The sequence below is a fragment of the Macaca mulatta genome, chromosome 8, assembly GCF_049350105.2.
Source record: "Macaca mulatta isolate MMU2019108-1 chromosome 8, T2T-MMU8v2.0, whole genome shotgun sequence".
In the NCBI taxonomy this organism is placed as follows: Eukaryota; Metazoa; Chordata; class Mammalia; order Primates; family Cercopithecidae; genus Macaca; species Macaca mulatta.
Window position 1 is genome coordinate 36,179,956 of NC_133413.1, and position 18,109 is coordinate 36,198,064.

The following is an 18,109-nucleotide window of genomic DNA, read 5'->3' on the forward strand; positions in this document are numbered from 1 at the left end:
TTACACAAATAAAGAAATATTGGTCACAGCGACCTATTTTAATGATCACTTAAAAGTGAGAGCAGATTTCAGAAGCCTAATTCACCTCATATTAAATACAATATTCATCTCTGGCCATCTGAAAGAGCAGTAGCTATCCAGCTGCTGCATTCCATTTTAGAAATGGCTGTCATTGCAGCAGTGGATAGATTAACACTTTCTTTATATATATCACTTTAAGATTGAAATTAAAAATGCTCTGTGTAAATGTAAGTTCTTAACAACCATTTGCAGGATTAAGGACTTCTCCAATATAGGTTGATGTCAGACACATTAATAGTTCTGAAGAAGCCATTACAGTTTACGGTGTCAGTGATCTGATGAGAGAATATAATAGGAACATCATCTCTGTGACCCAGCAAAATCTCATTTATACCTTTGATGAGATGAAATAAAAGACATTAAACTTATGGGATATCTTAAGGTACAAAGAATGGTAAGAGAATGTTAGGTGACCTTGTGAATCAATTCTGTCACTGTTTCCAGGAAGAGTAATGAAAAATAAAATGGCAACATATTAACTCATTTATGAAGTCTTTTGAAAATATCTGGCAAGCTTCATGGACAATTAAAACAAAATAATTATAAATCATAATACGGTAGAAACCAACCACAGCATTAATAACCACACAGAATTTCTTCAAGTCCCTGAGCTAACTATCCAGTCATAATTTCTTTTTATTGTGAATTACACTATAAGAAACAGTCCCCTACTCCACCAATTCCTAGTCTCATAAGATTAGACATACAGCCATTTTGTATAATATAAGTTTGAAGTTTATTTTGTATATGAGTTTTACATATGTTTATTAAACATCCTTTATATACTTATATTTGCGTACATCTATCAATATATACTTATTTTGCATACATCTATCAACCTAGCAAACAGAATCCATGAAGGCAGGGTGACAGAGAACCAGTCATGGTACCCCTGACTCAATTGTGTTTATTTGCTCTCCTTACCTTCCTCCAGCTTTTTTTTTGCTTCTATAAATGTTTTGTTGATTTCACTTTTGAGAATCATTTTTAAATTTCTCTCGATCTGTTTGAATTGTATCTCAGTAAATACCAGAGGAGTGTCAGAATCAATATACATAAGCAGCAGCACTCATAGGAAAATTAGATCTCAGTGTAAGTGAGAAACAATTTGGAAGAAAATACAAGAAAATAAATTAAGAGGGAAAAACCCCTCCCATGGCTACACGTTGTTTCCTAGTGTATTTGTATTTATTTCAACAGAAGCAAATATGCTTTCTAAATGGGGCAGGATCAGATGCACCCTTAATAGGAATCAGGGATGAGAATATAATATCTGTCCAACGGCAATGTGCTGCCTAGTTGTGTTCTTGTCATAATTCTAACAGTTTTGCCCCTTGATATTTCAAAAATTTATGTTTTCGTAAAAGGGTTATGAAGGCTTTCTTATATATAAACTCATTAGAATCTCAAAATATATCTGTAAGGTGGGAAGACGTTATTATCTATATCTTTCAAATAAGAATATTAGAACAAAAAGACCCTATGTAACTATATTACCATTTTCCATGGTCACATAGTTCATAAGGGGCAGAGGAGAGATTTGAAACTTAGTTGTTGCTTTTTTATTTTTTCTGGCAGTTGAATTTGTCATTACTCTCTTAAACTGTCTCCAAACACAGTGCATGGTTAAGAGCTGGCTAAGATTCTGATGTTAGTTGGGAATGTTGTCCCTTACTGAGGACATCTGAACCAGCCATCTGGCCTTTTCCTAAGACTAAGTGCTACAGAAGCTAACACTGATCAATAATAACATAGAAATAGAGAGCTCTAATTATTTTATGGGGAAGGTAAAATGTAAGGAGGCTATTTCCTTGGAAAAAGTGTGGAGGCCATTACGTGATCATATTCCACAATTTCCATACCCTTACAAGTTTATATCAATCCAAATAGTCTCCAAAGCTGCTAGGGGAGGCAAATATTAGCTATGTTCTCAGTGTCATGTTTTTTTATTAGAGATGCTGATAGAGTTGGAGTGGGAATCTCGATTGCAGGGAAAATAATTGCCATTTTGATACATTAGTGCTATCGAATAATCATTCATCAGAACACACATGCTGCCACAGTTTGCCTGTGTTTGCGCATATACACACACGCATGTGGGTGGTAGGATACAGTTCCACTAGGCTCCTCTCCACACTCCTCCCAGCAACTCTAGGTGAACACTCAATGAAGTTTCCATGTACACAAGCAGAGCTGACTAATGATTTATCGTATCACCTTTATATAGGCAAAGAAGAGACTGGGAAATGGGTGAAGACGAAACCCTGTCAGAACAAAAGAGATGATCCTGCCAACTGATATAAACCAAAACAAATTCTAAATCAATGTGGCTCTTCAGCCTCATCTTATACATACCTCCTTAATTAAGAGAAAGGTGGGGTAGTTATGTAACTACTTTTTAGTTATCCATACCCTCTGTAGTTATTATCAGAACAAGAGGAAGGTCTATATTCCTCTCTTTCTGTCTCTTTTTCTCTCTGTCTCTTTCTCTCCTTACACTTTTTTATGTTAATTTTAATTTTTTTAAATTAAATTTAAATTTAAACTAAATTTAAAATTAAATTTAGATTTACAGGAAAGTTGCAGAGATAGTTCAGAGAGTTTCTATTCCTGTCACCTAGTTTCTCCTATTGGTAACATCTTACCTTAATATGGTACATTTGTCAAAAAACAAAATTAGCCAGGCGTGGTGGCAGGCATCTGTAGTCCCAGTTACTTGGGAGGCTGAGGAAGGAGAATGGTGTGAACCCGGTAGGCGGAGCTTACAGTAAGCCGAGATCATGCCACTGCCCTTCAGCCTGGGCAACAGAGCAAGAATCCATCTTCCTCTCTCTCTCTCTCTCTCTCTAAATACACACACACACACACACACACACACACACACACACACCCCAACATCAGTACACCACCATTAATTAAACTTCAAACTTTATTCTGGTTTTACTAGTTTTTCTCTAATACCATGTTTCTGTTCTAGAATACAATCCAGGATGCCACATTACATTTAGACATCATATCTTCTTAGTTTTGTCTAGCCTGTGACTTTTCTTGTTTTCGATGACCTTGAGAGTCTTGAGGAGTAATGATAGGGTATTTTGTAGAATGTCCATAAATTGGGGTTTATTGGATGTTTTTCTCATGGTTAGACAAAGGTTATGACTTCTTGGAAGGAAACCACAGAGGTGAAATGCCATTCTGACTACAGTATGTTAAGGCTACATGTTATCAATGTGACTTCTCACTGATAGTTAACCTTCATCATCAGACGAAGGTAGTGATTTTCAAGGTTTCTCCAATGTAAGGTACTTTTCCTCTTTTTTCATATTCTACTGTTTGGAAGCAAGTCACTAAGCGCAGCCCACAATCAAGTTTGCTAGACAAGTGAGTTAAGCTCTACTTCTTGGTAGTTATTCACATAAATTATTCAAAATTTCTTCAGTTTGAAAATTTTTTTAAACTTTCTTATGGAGCAAGTATACTGGTGAAAAATCTCGGTTTTCATTGATCTGAAAATGTCTCCTTTGACTTCATATTTGGAGGATATCTTTGCTGAATATAGAAACGTAAGTTAACAGGGTTTTTTCTATTTGCTTACAATATTTTAAGTATATTATTCAATTTTTTTCTGGCTTATATTGTTTCTGATAAGAAATTAGCAGTTATTCTTGTCATTATTCCTCTATAGGTAATGGCCCTTTCAAGGTTTTCTCTTTATATTTGTATTTTATAAATGTAACTATGATCTGCATACATAGTTTTCTTTTTATTTCTTTAGATCAATTTCCCTTGAGCTTCTTGGATTTAATGCATTAATAATTACAGTCAGATTTGGAAAATTCTGGTCACTATTTTTTCTGATGCCTATTTTTACTTTATTTTCTCCTCTCTCTAGTTCTGGGAACTGAATTACAAATATTATACACCACTTTGGTGACCAGCAATTTGTTTTGTGTTGCTGTCAGTGGTGGTGGTGGTATGTGTGCTTCATTTTCATGTATTTTAATTTATATAGCTTTGTTTGACCCATCTTTAAGATTATTGATATTTTAAAATTCAGTGTTAAAGTTTTTAATTTCTCTGTTGTGATTACTTATTTATTCACTCATTATGTCCATATTTCTATTTGAGGCATTGGATATGTTTCTAAGAGCTCTTTTAAAGTCTTGATCTGCTAATTTCAACATCTGCATCATCTCTATGTCTGTTTGTATCAGTTGTTTTTTAAACTTCCTCTTGATTACAGGTCACACTTTATTGCTTCTTGTATCTAGTAGTACTTTTTAAACTTTTGGAATGGACATGAAGAATATTACATTCTCAAGAGCAGATTGTCAACTTTGCCTTGTTCCTGTTAAGACTTGGATTTAGGTTTTGTTGGAGTAGGTCTAGAGTAGCTTTACTCTTCATGTGAGGCCTTTTAGGAACTCAATGAAAATCTCAATATATTTAGAGAGGATTTTACACTTTGGCTGGTCAGAACTTCAATACCCTCCAGTATTGTATGATGTCCAAAATGTTCATTTGGCTCACAAATCCTCAACAGCTTTTCTCTGTAGGCTTTGTCTCATATTTTCCTGCATATATGCAGCTTTGCATTTGGCAAAAAGTGGAGGGAAGTCTCTAGATTTCTGGACCTCTTCGTGTAGGTAGCTAGCTCCTCTCTGGTGTCTTGCCCTACAAATAACCATCTCCTCAGAAATCCTGGACTTCGTATTCTAACTAATGAGATTGCTACTTTCTACTTGCAGTCCACTTCCTTGTGCCGCAGTTTCAATATTGACTTCAGCCAGAAAGTCCTGGTGAATTTGCTGTTTGTATTGTATACTTCTTTTATCTCAAATATAATATGCCTGCACCGTTTGTTTTTCACTATGTAAAAAGAATTGCCTCATATATTTTGTCTAGTTTTATGGTTTCTCATGGTAAAATTATAATATCTGTTATTTTGTAAAGATTAAAAGTGGAAGTCACTTACTTTGACATTTTTTAGTCATTTTATAAATTTGGTCAATGTCTTTAAATATTTCAGACTCACTGTTTTCCCACATATTACTTTAGATCCATGTCTTTCTTCCCAATGCCCACCATTGATTCATAAAAATATAAGGCTGCACAGATTCTATATTACCAAAAAAAAAAAAAAAATAGGGAAACCTGGACACTATCAGAATATTTTAAATGAGTGACTATAGCAATTAGTTCAGGTTTTCTTCTGTCATTTGAATCTTATCAAGTATCAGAGATAATCAACATATAAATATAAGGCCATTCAAAGATATTGAGCATTTTTTTTGGGAAAAATGTCAGATCTCTGGTTAAGACACAGGAAGAAGCAAAAGAGACAATTAGAACCTGTTGCTTTTTGGCACAACTTATTCCAGTTTTATTTGAACTTCGGATGTTCATGTGATTGATATCAGGCTTCCAAAATATTAGCTTTAAAAGATTCATGATTATGATGCTTTAACTTTAAACTTGGTCTTCAATTAACCCTTAAGGATGAATAGACTGGTGCTTTGCTTTTTGTTTTGTTTTGTTTTTCTGTTCTCTTATAACCATGACATGGATGTTCCCGGTACCTTTGTTGCAGACATAGATATTTGGTACAAGCACATGAGACCAAAATAAGAGAGCTAGCATAAAACTCTTTCATTCTAAGTAGTTGTAAGAACATACAAAGTTATGATCTTCCTAAAAATCAGGTATTTTGTCCAGTAATGTGTATATATTAAGAAATAACTGTTTTGTTTTCTTAAAAGATAATGTATATGAAAGCACTTTTAAATTGTAAAGTGCTATTTAGAACACAAAATTATACTTAAATTGGGTGTGGTGGCTCACGCCTGTAATCCCATCACTTTGGGAGGCTGAGATGGGCAGATTACCTGAGGTCAGGAGTTCGAGAGCAGCCTGGTCAAAGTGGTGAAACCCCGTCTCTACTACAAATAGAAAAATTAGCCAGACGTGATGGTGCAGGCCTGTAATCCCAGCTACTGGGGAGGCTGAGACAGGAGAATTGCTGGAATCTGGGAGGCAGAGGTTGCAACCTGGGAGGTGGAGTGAGCCAAGATCATGCCGCTGCACTCCATCCTGCGTGACAGAGTGAGAATCTATTAAAAAAAAAAAAAAAAAAAGAAAGAAAAGAGAAAATAAGGGTGCTTTTGTGGTACAACTTAAGGAACATCAAAAAGCATCAATACATATCCCTCGTTAGATATTAATAATGCCTAGAAGTCACATTATTTGAGTCTTTCCTCTTATTTAAGACATTGACTTCCAAGATCATCAATAGGAATGCATGAGAAATGAGTTTATGTGACTAGCATTGTTCACTAAACAGTGGACTAAAGAGAAGGGAAAATAGAGAATTTGTTTTTGTTTTTGTTTTTTTGTAGGAGAAGGGATTGGGAAGTTCTGACACATGGTGTACTATTGGCATGAAAAAACCTAGAATGGAGAAGTGGTCTGAGAAGTAAGGGAAAGCATAAAGTAGAATGGGACACTGAAAAGAAGAAAGAATCGTGAAGCAAAAGCTGCTCATTGTACTTTGGTTTAAAACCTACCTCTCCTAGAAGTTTTTGATAGGACTCAGCTCATCAATTTTTGCAATAGCCCCAAAGTGGAAGTTAATAGTTGTACAAAAGAAAATACATTAGAGAATATTAAAGTTAATTTAATTTTAGTTCAAAGATTAATATATCAAATTTTCTTTTAGTTTTGTGGCCAAGGATATAAAATAACTCTCCAACACAGAGCTTGTTAGTATTTGATTCAGGTCGAGACCTAAAGGCCCCTTGTTTTTGGCCCTTTGTTCTCTCTTCATCTTTTTCTCACTTTTTCTTTTTCTAGTTACGGGCATTATAAGTGAAGACTGACTTGCCTACAGTCACAGCACAAACCAAAGAGGCAACATTAAATTTCTGCCGATAATTCGAAATGCATGCTCATACGCTCAGGTGTTTCCAAACCTCTCTAAGCATGCTGTTGTAAAGTTTGCATAGAAATATAGATATATGTTTCGATCTTCAGATTGATCTATTCTTATAGTATATATCATTGTTTTCCATAATCCTGTGCTGGCATCGCTATCACCCAAGAGGTTGAAAAGATTGATGCATAACCTGGAGCTCTTTCCATTAGAAGGATAAATACATGTTGCAAAATTGTCTTCTGGATTTAGTAATTGCCAAAGCCTGTGATTCTCGAAGTTGCGTGGGCACAGTACATATAATTTAGCATATTCTACATCTAAACTATGTAAAATAAGTAATCATATATGTTAATGAGAAGAATGAGAAATGGAGCCAGGTATTAACAACTCAGATTCATTTTCTTTATGTCTAAGGTAAGACTATCTGGGAATTACTCCCAATTTATTTATAGTTTAATTTATAAACATAGAATAATGAGATTCTAAAAGTGCAACTCCTTATTTTTATAAATGAGAAAAATATAGATGCCAAAGGTTAAATGACTCACTTAAGGCCACACCAGAGAGTCTGTGGCAAAGCTACAATGCAATCTGAGTTCAAAGACTCAGTCCAGTGGTCAGGGATCCTACGAGGATTTTTATTGTTCCAGTGGTAAAAACCTAAGTCAGGGAACTATCTTGAAGAAATTAGTTTTTAATATTTCAAAAACAATGAAACATAATATTACATGATATGGTGTTCAAAATGTGTGTCTTTTATTGGATACCACATTCATGATCAGACATACAAACTCAGACACATACAACATTCACTCAGAAACCTATTCTGAAAAAAAATTGGGTAAAATTTTCTGAATTGCTGCTATCTTGGCCCTGGTATCATCAAATATTTTTAATCTCTTTTCTGAGCACAACTCAGATATTCAACAGCTGGGAATAAATAAGCAATATAAATCTCTATTTCTTGAAAACAGAAATGAAGTCTATACCTTTCAGATAACTTAATAACCTCTAGCATCAGTAATAAATATCCAGCTTTCTGTATAAATTACATTGGGTCTTGGAATATTGTACTCAGCCCTGAATTATTTGTTTCATATATCGTATCTCTAGGTATACAAATTAAAAAGAAATGCTTTGGAATGCGATAAAATTATGATCGGAGGGAGGCGTAGGCTGGCAATACAACGCTGTGAAGTGCTCCTCTCTGTAGATTCCCTAGTTCTTTGGTATAATTGCATTTAATTAAATAAATGCTCTAGAATTTCAGAATAAGGCATGCATTCTCAGTGTCAAGAGGAACCAGCTAGCCACCCTGATGTGAAACAGTCTAACCTTGCCCTGTACAGGGAAGTTTCAACAACTGACGGTCACAAACTCTCATTAGTTGCTTCAGCCTTTGTAGACAGCTAGGGTCAGAGACAAGCATGGCAAAGTTCAAACAGTTCTATGATTCAGGTTGAGCTGTGGTGCTTTGTTTATGTTCCACTAATGACTAGACCTGCTGCATGGCCAATCTGGTCTCTTCACCTGTCGTCCAGGCAGATATTGATCACCACAATCACTCTCAGTTCAGAACCGATTTTAATCAGGGTCCATTCTTTCATGACTATCTGTCAGCAGTGAGAAACATGTCATTACAGAGCTAAAGGTGATGAGTGGGTCTCCTTCTCAGAAAGGTCTTGAAAAATAGGCATGAGTTGTTATTGTGAAGTCAATAAACTTAGACACTGACTAAACTAAACCCTGACGTTCTGGGAGAAACTGGTGAAGATTATTTGGGCAGCACATTCATTATCAGTTCAACACTTCATTTTAATCAAATGCGTTCTGCAAACATCTAATATCTGATATGCAGAACAATAACCTTATATCTGCCTGTACATAGACCCATGCATAAAAGATGCATCACACCCTATTTGTGTAAATCACTGTCTCCTGGAGTCACATATTTCATTATATAAAAATCTCATTATGAATTTTGCTCGAATCACTATATTCTTGACTTTTTTCAGCAAAACAATATTAAGTTCAACATAATATTTTAGACAATACATGAAAGATGTTTGGGATGAAATTAAATCTATGCCATATATGTGTATCCATATAAGTTGAATTGAATATAAGTTGGTCTTGTGTCTTTTTACTGTAGATTTTTGATAGTGTTCATAATAATTCAGAAGGCTCTAAGTTAAAATGTCAGAGCTTTCAGTTTTGTAGATAGATGGCAAGACAGCTAGATAATCTTGCATGGTACAATGTACATGTTCATATTTCAAGTTTGTAACATGGCAGTAACAGCCTGTGGCTTCATTCTGATATTTGGCACTGTCTGGGCATGTCAGGCACACTGAAGGAACAGTCTTGGCTAATGGTCATTTGCACGAGGCTCTAGAAATCTCTTAGACAAACTCATCTGTGGAAAGGAGGAATAAAACAAAACCAAAAGCTATTCATTGCTTGCCTTGTCCCCTGGATACGTCATGGTGTTAGGAATAGATACAATTTGAAAAAGTAATTAAATGATCTCTTTCTGATCTTTGTATTACATTGGGGCACAAATGTATACTATTTTGTGGATCCCTCTAACACAGTGTTACAAAAAGGGACATTTTTCTTTCTCAGTATAATCATAGATCACCTTTTGACTTTGATACCTTATGTTACAGCTTCATAAGACAAACTGGGGTGTCTAGTGGCAGATGGTATAACAATAATCATTTCACTATTCACAATTTCTTTCATAAGAGAGGAATTTGGGGAATAAAAAAACAGATGAGGAACAGAGACTCATGTCTTCCAGTTTGACCACCAATTTCCCAAGTGATTAACCATTTGAACTCGGATTACACATTATCAATGAGAAAGCTAAGAATCCTTATTACTTCTTTTATTCTAAGGTGTTCATATTCCCCACCAGTGTGACTGAGATTTAGGATGGTTAACATGTATGCAACAGACTGATTGGTAATAGCACTATAATAGCTTATAATGGTCTTTCAGTATGACTTTTTGATTCCAACAGATATGGCAAAAAGCCTACATTATGCTGCAATTTGATAATCATTATATAATATTAATGGTTAATAATATAGTCTTTTATTTATTTATAATTTTATTTTCAACTTTTATTTTAGGTTCAGGGATACACGTACAGGTTTGTTATATAGGAAAGTTGCATGTCACAGGAGTTTGTGTAAAAGTTATTTTATCACCCAGATAATAAGCATAGTATCTGCTAGGTAGTTTCTAATTCTCACCCTCCTCCCAACCTCCCCCCTCTCAAGTAGGCCCCAGTGTCTGTTTTTCCCTTTTTTGTGTCCAAACATACTAAAAGTTTAGCTTCCACTTAAAAGTGAAAATGTGGTATTTGGTTTTCTGTTCCTGAATTACTTTACTTAGGCTAATGGCCTCCAGCACCATCAATGTTGCTGCAAAGGACATAATCTGATTCTTTTTTAGGACTGCATAGTACTCCATGTTGTATATGTACCATATTTAATATATCCAGTTTGCCAGTAAACCTTTAATGTGCACTTAGGTTTATGCTATATCTTCACAATAGTGAATACTGGTATGATAAACATATGCATGAATATGTCATCATGGCAGAACAATTATTTATATTCCTTTGGGTATGTACTCAATAATGGGATTAGTGGGTTAAATGGTAATTCTGTTTTGAGTTCTTTGAGAAATCCCCAAACTTCTTTCCACAATGGCTGATCTAGTTTATATTCCCACCAGTAGTGCATAAGCCTAAATGTTTCCTTTTTTCCACAACCTCGCAAGTATCTGATATTTTTTCACTTGTTAATTATAGCCATTCTTTCTGACTGGTGTGAGATGGTATCTCATTGTGGTTTTGAGTGGCATTTCTCTAATAATTAGTGATGTTGAATATTTTTTCATATGGTTGTTGGCAACATGAATGTCTGCTCTTGAAAGGTGTAAGTTTATGTCCTTTGCCCAATTTTTAATAGGTTTGTTTGTTTTTTTGCTTGTATATTTAACTTCTTTATAGATACTGGATATTAGACTTTTGTTGGATACATAGTTTGTGAATAACTTTCTCTCATTTTGTATACTGTCTGTTTAATCTGTTGGCAATTTCTTTGGCTGTGCAGAAGCTCTTTAGTTTAATTAGGTCCTATTTGTCAATTTCTTTTTGTTGCAATTGCTTTTGGCATCTTTGTCATGAAGTCTTTGCCAGGTCCTATGTCCATAATAGTATTTCCTAGATTTTCTTCTAGGGTTTTTATAGCTTCTCATTTTAAATTTAAGTCTTTAATCCATCTTGAGTTAATTTTTGTATGTGGTTTAAGGAAGGGGTCCAGTTTTAATCTCCATATGGCTAGCCAGTTATCTCAGAAACATTTATTGAACAAGGAGTCCTTTCTTTATTGCTCATTTTTGTCAATTTTGTCAAAGATCAGATGGTTGTAGGTGTGTGGCATTATTTTGGGGCTCGCTATTCTGTTTCATTGGTCTATGTGTCTACTTTTGTACCAGTACCATACTGCTTCATTTATGGTAGCCATGTAGTATAGTTTAAAGCTGGTTAGTGTGATGTCTCTAGCTTTTTGCTTTTTTCTTCAGACAGTCTTGGTTATTTGAATTCTTTTTTGGATCCATATGAATTTTAAAATAGTGTTTTCTAATTCTGGGAAGAATGTCTTCAGCAGTGTTACAGGAATAGCATTGAATCTATTCATTGCTTTGGGCAGTCTGGCCATTTTGACAATATTGATTATTTTTATCCATGAGCAAGGAAAGTTTTTCCATTTGTTTGAGTTATCTCTGATATGTCTGAGCAGTGTTTTGTTTTCTCATTGCAGAGCTCTTTCTCCTCCTTGGTTAGCTATACTCCTAAGTATTTTATTCTTTTTGTGGCTATTGTGAATGGGATTGCATTCTTGATTTGGCTCTCAGCTTGGATGTTGTTCGTGTATAGGAATGCCAGTGATTATTGTACATTGATTTTGTATCATGAAACTTTGCTAAGTTGTTTGTCATATCAAGGAACTTTGGAGCAGAGACCATGGGGTTTTCTTGATATAGAAGCATATCATCTGCAAACAGACATAGTTTGAGTTCTCTTCCTATTTGGATGCCTTTTATTTCTTTGTCTTGCCTTATTGTTCTGGCTAGAACTTCCAGTACTATATTAAATAATGGTGGTGAAAGATGACATTCTTGTCTTGTTCCAGTTTTCAAGAGGAATGCTTCCAGCTTTTGCCCATTCAGTATGATGTCACCTGTGGGTTTTTCATAAATGGCTCTTATTATTTTGAAATATGTTCCTTCAATGCCTATTTTTCAGAGTTTTTAACATGAAGGGATGTTGAATTTTACTGGAAGACTTTTCTGTATCTGTTGAGATAACCATGTGTTTATTTTTATCTGTGGTTCTGCTTATGTGGTGAATAACATTGATTTGCATTATGTTGAACAAACCTTGCCTCCTGGGGATAAAGCCTACTTGGTCATGGTGTATGAGCTTTTAGATGTGCTGTTGGATTTGGATTGCTTGTTTTTTTCTTTTTCTTTTCCTTTTCCTTTTTTTTTTTTTTTTTTTTTTTGAGATGGAGTCTTGCTCTGTCACCCAGGCTGGAGTGCAGTGGTACAATCTTGGCTCACTGCAACCTCCACCTCCCAGGTTCAATTGATTCTTCTGCCTCAGCCTCCCAAGTAGCTAGGATTATAGGTGTGTGCCACCACAACCAGCTAATTGGTGTATTTTTAGTAGAGACAGGGTTTCTCCATGTTGGCCGAGCTGGTCTCGAACTCCTAACTCCCAGGTGATCAACTCGCCTTGGCCTCCCAGAGTGCTGGGATTACAGGCGAGAGCCACAATGCCTGGCCAGGATTGCTTGTATTTTCTTGAGTATTTTTGCATCCTTTTTCATCAAAGATATTGCCCTGAATTTTTCTTTTACTGCTGTGTTTCTGCCAGGTTTTGCTATCAGGATGATGCTGGCCTTACAGAATGAATTGGGAAGGAATTCTTTCTCTTCAATTTTTTGGAATAGTTATAGTAGGAATGGTACCAGCTTTTCTGCATACATCTGCTAAGATTCGGCTGTGAATCTGTCTGTTGGGCTTTTTCTGGTTGGTAGGCTTTTTAAAATTTAATTTATATTTTTTGAGATGGAGTTTCACTCTGTTGCCCTGGCTGGGGTGCAGTGGCACGATCTTGGCTCACCGCAACCTCTGCCTTCCAGGTTCAAGCAATTATCCTGCCTCAGTCTCCTGAGTAGCTGGGATTACAGGCATGGGACACCACGCCCAGCTAATTTTTGTTGTATTTTTGGTGGAGATGGGGTTTCACTATATTGGCCAGGCTGGTCTCAAACTCCTGACCTTGTGATCCGCTCACCTGGGTCTCCCAAAATGCTGAGATTACAGGCGCCTACCACCATGCCCGACTAATTTTTGTATTTTTAGTGGAGACGGGGTTTCACCATGTTGGCCAAGCTGGTCTTGAATGGTTGACCTCAAGTGATCCACCCGCCTCCACCCCCAAAGGGATTACAGGTGTAAGCCATCGCGCCTAGCCGGTACGCTTTTAAAAAAATTTTTTTTGAGAGACAGAGTCTCATACTTTCATGCAGGCTGGAGTGCAGTGACATGGATCTTGGCTCATTGCAACCTCTGCTTCTCAGGCTTAAGTGATCATGCCACCTCAGCCTCCAGAGTAGCTGAGGCTACAGGCATTTGCCACCATGTCTGGCTGATTTTTGTATTTTTTATAGAGACAATGTTTTGCCCTGTTGCTCACACTACTGTTAAAGTCTGAGGTTCTAGTGGTCCACCTGCTTCAGCCTTCAAAGATCTGGGATTGCAGGCATGAGTCACTGAGCCAGACCTGATAAGCTTTTTATTACTGATTTAATTTTGGAAACCATTATTGATCTGTTCAGGGATTCAATCTCTTCCTGATTCCACCTTAGGAGGTTGTATGTTTCCAGGAATTTATCCATTCCTTCCAGGTTTTCTAGCTTGTGTGCATAGAGGTGTTCATAATAGTCTCTTAGGGGTGTGTGTGTGTGTGTGTGTGTGTGTATTTCTGTGGGGTCAGTGGTAACATCCCCTTCATCATTTCTGATTGTGTTTACTTAGATCTTCTCTCTTTTATTTTCTTTATTAGTCTAGCTCGAGGTCTGTGCATTTTATTGTTTCAAGAAAACAGTCTGAATTCATTGATTTTTTTTTTGTGTGTGTATGGTTTTCTAAATCACAGTTTTCTTTAAATCAGCTCTAATTTCGGTTATTTCTTGTCTTCTTCTAGATTTGCGGTTAGTTTGCTCTTGTTTCTCTACTTCCTCTAGATGTGATGCTAGGTTGTTAATTTGAGATCTTTCTATAGTAACTTCTTGATGGGGGTGTTTAGTGATATAAACTTCCCACTTAACACTGCTTTCACTATGTCCCAGATTCTGGTATGTTGTAACATTTTTCTCAAGAGTTTCAAAGAATATCTTGATTTCTGCCTTAATTTCATTATTTACCCAGTAGTCATTCAGGAGCAGATTGTTTAGTTTTATTCAATGTTTTGAGTGATTTTCTTAGCATTGATTTCTATTTTTAGTGCATTGTGGATTAACAGTGTGGTTGGTATGATTTTTTTTTTTAATCTGCTGATGGTTGTTTTATGCACGATTGTGTAGTTATTTTAGAGTGTGTGCCATGTGCTGGTGAGAATGTATATTCTGTTGTTTTGGGCTGGAGAGTTCCGTAGATGTCTATTAGGTCTATTTTGTGAAGTATTGAGTTAAGGTCCTGAATATTTTGTTAGTTTTCTTCCTCAATGATCTAGCTAATACTATCACTGGGATCTTTTTTCTTTTTTTTTTTTTTTTTTTTGAGACAGAGTCTTGCTCTGTCGGTCCAGGCTGGAGTGCAGTGGTGTGATCTCGGCTCACTGCAAGCTCCGCCTCCCAGGTTCACACCATTCTCCTGCCTCATCCTCCCTAGTAGCTGGGACTACAGGTGCCTGCCACCATGCCTGGCTAATTTTTTTTGTATTTTTAGTAGAGACGGGGTTTCACCGTGTTAGCCAGGATAGTCTCCATCTCCTGACCTTGTGATCCGCCTGCCTTGGCCTGGTCACTGGGATCTTAAAGGATCCCACAATTATTGTGTGGGTTAAAAGATCTGAATCTATTCATAGGCTCTAAAAACTTACTTTATGTATCTGAGTGCTCCTGTGTTGGGTGTATATATATTTAGGACTGTTAGATCATCTTGTTGAATTGAGCCCTTTTCCATTTTGTAATGCCCTTGTCTTTTTTGAACTTTGTTAGTTTAAAGTCTGTTTTGTCTGATTTAGAATAGCGATCCCTGCTTTGATCTGTTTTTCATTTTCTTGTTAGATTTTTCTCCATCCCTTTACTTTGAGCCTATGAGTGTCACTACATGTAAGATGGGTCTTTTAAGACAGCATACCATTGGGTTTTGCTTCTTTATCCAACTTGCCACTCTGTGCCTTTTAAATGGGGACATTTAGCCCATTTTTATTGAAGGTTGATATTAATATGTGTGGATTTGATTCTGCCATCATGTCGTAAGCTGGTTATTATGCACACTTGTTTGTATGGTTGTTTTATAGTGTGACTGGTCTAGGCACTTAAGTACATTTCTGTAGTGGCTGGTAACAGTCTTTCCTCTTTCCACATTCAGTGCTCCCTTCAGGACCTCTTGTAAGCCAGGTAGGTGGCAATGAATTCTCTTAGCATGTGCTTCTCTGAAAAGGATCTTATTTCTCCTTTGCTTATAAAGTTTAGTTTGGCCGGATATGAAATTATTTGTTGAAAATTCTTTTCTTTAAAAATGTTGATTTCAGACCCCAAATCTCTTCTGGCTTGCAGGGCTTCTGCTGACAAGTGTGCTGTTAGCTTGAGTGGGGTTCCCTTTGTAGGTGACCTGCCCCTTCTCTCTAGCTGCCTTTAACATTTTGTCTTCCATTTCAGCCTTAAAGAATCTGATTACTATGTGTCTTGGGGATGGTCTTCTTGTGAAGTATTTCTCAGGGGTTTTCTACATTTCCTAAATGTAAATGTTGGCCTCTCTAGCAAGCTTAGGGAAATTTTCATAGATGACATCCTGAAATATGTTTTCCAAGTTTCTTGGTTTCTCTCCCTCTATCTCAGGCACACCAGTGAGTCATAGTTTGAGTCTCTTTACATAATCCCATATTTCTTGGAGGTTTTGTTCATTCTTCTTTATTGCTTTTTCCCTTTTTTTTTGACTGAGTTATTTCAGAGAGTCAGTCTTCAAGCTGTGAGATTCTTTCCTCAGGCTGATCAATTCTGCTGTTAATACTTGCTATTGCACTATGACATTATTGTAGAGCATTTGTCAGCTCTATGAGATCAGCTTGATTCTTTTTTATGAAGGTCATTTTGTCTATCAGCTCCTGTATCATTTGACTGTAATCCTTAGATTCCCTGGATTGACTTTCAACTTTCTGTTGTATGTTGATGATCTTCATTCCTATCCATATTCTGAATTCTGTTTCTGCCATTTCAGCCATCTCAGCTGGTTAGGAAACATGGCTGGAGAACTAATGCGGTTGTTTGGAGGTAAGAAGACATTCTGGCTTTTCCAGTTGCTGAACCAGTTACAAGAACCAGTTGCTTGCACTGGTTCTTTCTTTCTTTTTTTTTTTTTTTTTTTTTGAGACGGAGTCTAGCTCTGTTGCCCAGGCTGGAGTGCAATGGCCGGATCTCAGCTCACTGCAAGCCCCGCCGCCCAGGTTCACGCCATTCTCCTGCCTCAGCCTCCCGAGTAGCTGGGAGTACAGGCGCCCGCCACCTCGCCCGGCTAATTTTTTTTGTATTTTAGTAGAGACGGGGTTTCACCGTGTTAGCCAGGATGGTCTCGATCTCCTGAACTCGTGATCCGCCCGTCTCGGCCTCCCAAAGTGCTGGGATTACAGGCTTGAGCCACCGTGCCCGGCCAGCACTGGTTCTTTCTAGTATTTGTGGGCTGATGTTCCTTGAATCCTTGAAGTTGCTGACCTCTGCATGATTTTTTTATTTTTTTAATCCTATTTGATGTCCTTGAGGTCATGATTCCATGTTTGCTATTGTTTCTTGTTAATATACATGTAGGTCTTTGCATTGAAGGATTGGTTATTTAGCCTTCTCTTTCTGGCTTGTTTTGTTTTTTATTATGTTTGCTTACACATTCTCTATAACTTATCTGTTGATTTTCTTTATTTCTTTCATTTCCCACTAGGTTGCTGCCTCATTTTTGACACTATGTGGCACCTTAATCCCAGGTTTGCTTCAGTTCTAATAAACAATCAGATAACTACCCGTCCTGAATGGGGTGGAAGGAGGATCCAAAAGGGGGTTGATACTTCTGTGGTGTGGGAAGCCTGGCTAAGGATTTTTGTCAGGGAATCTGTGAACAAATCTGCATAGTGATGCTGAAGAGCTATTCTGATATGGCATCTCTTTTGTTATAGAACAGAGTTTCCAGGGATGGGGATGGTAGTCTTGCCTCCCTCCTTTGTCTTTTGCTCTCAGACATCTTTCTCCTTTCAGGTGCTCCCAATGTTCCCTATGTGTTAAGGCAGATACAGTTCTGCAGTAAGGGAATGCAAGATGGTGAAGAAGCTGACTGTCTACCTCATCTAACTTTTCCAGTATGGAAACAGCCAGTTGGAGGGATATCTTTTACATGCTTGGTGATGGGCAGATTGAGGAAAGGGGAACTGCAGCTATGGAAGTCTGATTCTCTGACCATCTGCTTGGATATTTTTATGTCTCTGCGACCCTGGGAATTGTCTCAGCCTCAATATTCGAGTTCAGGGATAGTGTTGGTGATAATTTTTATGCTGTATATTTGTTTTTGGTTTTCTGTGGGGAAGAGTAAAGTCAGCTTGCTTCTGTGCCACCATTTTGGAACCAGATTCCCTCTTTTAAATACTAATTTAATCTTTAGAGTCAGAGACCCTGGGATTATAATTAAGCTTTTAAACTTATTAGTTTTATGATCTTAGGCAAGTTAACTAACCCTTCTATTGCTTAGTTTCATCAACCTAAAATGTTTATTAAAACACTTCTATATTTAGAGCTGTTGTAAAGT